Consider the following 4,597-nt stretch of genomic DNA (forward strand, 5'->3'; position numbering starts at 1 on the left):
TGGCAGAGTTGCTGAATCTCCACTTTTCCGGGCTGCTGCTGCTCTGAGCATCCCCATCACGCCGCTCACCCAGCACCCAGCCTGCTGCCAGGGGCCACCAACAGCCGGGGGACCCCTGGTGCCAGCTTTTTGGGTGAAACACCAACTTTTTTTGGAGAAAAGACATTTTCAGCACCTGCAGACTTATCAGCTAATGCATTTTTCTTGTACGCTTCACTAAGACATCTACGCCCATACACCTGCCCACGCGTGGTGTCTGATTAACCGGGGCCAGGCGCGAGGGGCAGGCGGTGGGTGAGCATCCCTGCTCAGCGTCCCAGCCCACGCGTTCAACCCAGCCCCGCCGGGCATGGGGAGGAGATGGCAGGCGTCTCTCCCCTCGCCTGCAGCGAGGTACAATTATTTTCCGAGGGCTGATGAGCATCTCCACTGAGCCAGCTTCTCTGGGGAAGATCAAAGCCAACCTCTGATCAGGAGAGCTGAGCAAGATCCCTTCCTGGTACGGGAGAAGAGGGAGGAGAGAAAAAAAATATAAAGAAAAGGGGGATGGCTGGGAGCAAGGGAAAGTTTTCCATTACTGGGGCTGGATAAACCCTAAAGAAACCCCGCTGTAGTTAATGTCTTACCTCTAATGGCTCCATCATGGCATGACCAGGCTTTCACAGCCCACCAAGGAGCTGCTTTATGCCGATGGCTTTGGGTGGGCAAGGTAGGGCTGGCCGTACCCCGCCGAGCTCGGCCACCCCCTCGTCCTCCAGCATGCATAACCCATCTCAGCTCGGCTCTGCCGGTGGGGCAACTCTGAGGACTTTTTTTGGAAATGCAAAGGACCAAGAGGACCCAGATCATCTTTTATAGATGCTGTTGCCTCTGGCAGAAAAGCCGAAGCAAACTCTAGCGCTTCACTCCTCCTTTGATTTTGGTACTTTTAACTACAGAGGAGAGAAAGACGGCCACACCAGGCCCCAACCTTGCAGGTGCCGGAGCCAAGGTGGATGCTCGAGGATGCTCCACCATCACATTCCCTCCTGACAACCACCCAGCAGCAAAAAACGCATCAACAACACCAATTTTGGGGCTCTTTCCAGGCTGCGGGGAATGGAGGGGAGAAGGTGCGGGACCGGCAGAGGTTCCGTCTCCCTTAAAATTTAGTTGTGCTCTATATTCAAATGGCAGTTTAATGAGCCTTTCCCTATTTCCAGCAACTTTATCACATCATTAAAGTGTAGAAATGAATAATACATCTAGCGGTTGGATTAAGCTGAACTCCAGACCCAACGCAGCTTCAAACGGAGGAGGGAAGAGAGGCGGCTGGAGGACGGGGTGCTGGGCGAGGGCGGTAGCCACGCCGGGGAGATGACAGAGTTATTTCAGCTCTGATGTGCCAAACCACATGCAGGGGTATCTGTGGTCCTCCCCAGTAAGCCAAACTCCTGCCATCTTAACTCAGTGATGAAGAGGAGATGCTCTTACCCAAAGCATCTCTCCTCTTCTCCCCTCTGGCCTGCAGAAATAAAGGAATACATTTATTTTTTTTAATTGTTCTCATATTATTTTTAATTATCGCTGCCAGCAAATTCATCCTCAGACACTGCACAGTCAGTAAGGGGCTGAGCCAAGAGCAGGCGCAGGCCCCATGCATGCCTCTGTCCCCAGCCCAGCTCCGTCTCTTCCCATCCTTAAAAACGAAGCAAATTGGGTAAAAAGGCCCGATCCATGTCACATCACTGAACGCTGGGTCAGGTCTCGGTCGAATTATCCCATTGCCAAAGAGGAACGTTCATTACAGCTGCATGGATGGATGGGTAGATGAAGGTTTTGCTGCTCTTCGAGGCAGGATCTGTGCCCCTGGCACCCAGGGGTGTCCTGCACCCCAAGGTGTCCTCAACAGGGGCTCAGCGCCCCAAGGAAAGAAAACAATCTCATTTATTAAAATGAAAGCTCATTTAAATCAGGAGAAGAAGGCAAAAAAAGAAAGCAAGAGGCCAAAACAAACCACCTTTGGTTCAGGATGTGAAGCGTATTCTCCCCAAGGGAAAAATAAGCAATTAATGCTGGAAAGATTCACAGATTTTGTTGTTTGGGGCTTTTTTATGAATAAATTGTACTCATCAAAACTGGTCTTTATATATATATTTTTTGCCCATTGTTTGTGGGCATTGATTTATTTTTCTGTTACTCTTTCTGATTGTTATATTTCAGATGGTGCTTACTGATGTGAAAAAAGCCATCTTGTGTTGCTGATAAGTCTGGAGATAACTGCAGAGGTCAAGGAACGGATGGGGAAAGAGAAGAGAGGAGGGAAAGAAAGTTTCAGCATCTGCAGCTCCACCCTCACTCCCCCCAAACCTGCAGAAAAATAGCATTGAGTGGCCCAGAATGGTTAATTAGATGGATTTCCCCCAGGGCCAGACTGGAGGGAGAAAAGAAGGAAACAATTTAACTGTATTTCCTCTGTTATCTGATCTCAGTCATTTTAATTTGTGCTCTCTTTGAGGCTTCTCCTTTTTTTTTTTTTTTTTTTTTTTGTGTTCATCTTCTGCTGTCGTGTGTGTGTTCAGCTGAGTAATGGATGACATTGCAAGAAAATGGGAGGTTTTTCTTGTCCGGCCCAATAACCACTTCCAAGGTCACATGTGATGGAGGGAGACGGTGCTTTCAAGGTGAGGCAGAAAGGAGGAGAGAAACCCTTCTCTTATCAGATCTTAATAAAATAAATTCGCCGCCGTATTCCCATCATGAGCCAAGAACAGCCTCATCCTTTCCCCTTTTTTTTCCCCCTTCAATGATGGTAAAGCCGGTCCTGAGCGATCACCCAAGGGAACCGAAAAAGTAATTGCTCGGTAAGAGAGATCAGTCTTTAAGGAGAGGTTGAAGAGAATTACATCAGAGACCCAGGGATGCAAGGGGCATACGGGGTGGCCACGAAATAGCTGAACCCAGAAGCAGTGACTCCCTAAAGCTGGAGGAAGGCTCCTTACTTGGTTTGAGGGGGTTTTTTCATAGCATTTCAAAGAAGCAATTTGGTAAAATGGTTATTAATTATGCCTGCCTTTGTTTGAGCAATTAAGGGGCCATTTCACTTATGGGAGAGCCCAGACGGAGCCTGAATGAGGTCAAAGCAAAGCAAAGCCAAGCCACCTTAAGCTTAATTGTAAAAGCAGTTTGATGCTCTGAATTTGGCCTCTGGAGCTGCATTTAGGTGCAAGACCAAGGGAGAGGTCTCTGCATCCTAAACCATTCGGGGAAGCAGAAATAAGGATGCTAACAAACCTTCCGGTCACGGAAACGACGCGATGGCAGGAGCTGCCCAGGAGGAATCTCAGCCCGCGAAAGCCTTGCCTGCGTGAGGACCACATTACGGTGCCAATCCAAAGTGAAACGGAGCCCTGCAGCTCTAATTAAAAGGGCCGCTGTAGCTAATGAGCTGCCCAGTGCTAATTAACTTCAAAACGTGGCGGCTCAATACGCTTTCCGCTCTGCTGCTGGGTTTGCTGTTGTTCGTGCGTGCAAGTTGCCTTCTCCAGGCTCCTCCTTGGGTCAGCATTTTTCCTGAGCCATCCCTGGGATCATCTCCCAAGCAGGGCTAACTCAATCTTTGCAGACCTCTGAGATCTCTCCTCCTCCTTCTCCTCTCTTCTTTTATTATTATTTTTTTCTTTTTAATTTACCCACTTCTGGTTCCAAGTCTCAGAAATTGGTGACTTATAATAGAAGCGTCTTCTCAGCCGTATTTATAGCATCGCACCAGCGTGACGCTCGCATAAAGTTCAGGTAGCGTGGTAATTTAAATTTAGCTCGGGGAGGCAGCGAGGCTGCAGCCGTGTCCTTTGGGAGTGGATTTTCCCCAATTTCACCCTAAGCTGGCTACGGATCCATGCACTGAACCTCCCACGTGCTGCTTTGATGGGGGTGATTTTGGACGCAGGGTGGGATATGGTCTTTGCATCCCGGCTTTGTGTTGAAAATCAGGTCTCCGCATTGGTGTCAGGTAGAGAAACCATCAGCTTTAAGTATCAGGTTTGGGGATTTTTTAAATTTGATAGCCTGTCATAGGTGAGGGGCTATTGGACAAGGGAGAAAAAGGTTTCCCAGCCCAAAAAACTGACCTGTGGGGTCTTCATCCTACGCTATACCAGTCCGATCCCGTCCCATCGCCTCCTCCTTAGAGAAATACAGTATTACGGAAGCGTGACTGGCAGCCAGCCTTTGCCATCTGCTCTGGCCCCTCATTATGGATTCACAACAAACATATGTGACAATTAGATCCGTAAAAACATCTCGTGGATCATATGCGATTGAAACAGGGGCATATGCTCCCTGCCCAATGAATCCCACGTCTGAGCTGGGTTTGCTCCTGAAGAAGAGATGAAGGAAGAGGGATGAGGTGTTCTCCTCACCTACGCTCGCGCATCAGAGGGAAGGTTTGGAAGAGCAGTCTTGCTCTGCTGGAGGAGAAGGGAAATAAATGATGGTGAGTGAGGATGCTTGGAGGTACCTCGGGCTTTACAAGGGGCTGAACCCTCTTAGTGACTAATTCCATAAGGCCAAAAAGCACTTGAGGTTTGCACAAGGTCTCCACGTCTCCTCCATTGAA

Source organism: Mycteria americana, chromosome 19 (genome assembly GCF_035582795.1).
Source record: "Mycteria americana isolate JAX WOST 10 ecotype Jacksonville Zoo and Gardens chromosome 19, USCA_MyAme_1.0, whole genome shotgun sequence".
Classification (NCBI taxonomy): Eukaryota; Metazoa; Chordata; class Aves; order Ciconiiformes; family Ciconiidae; genus Mycteria; species Mycteria americana.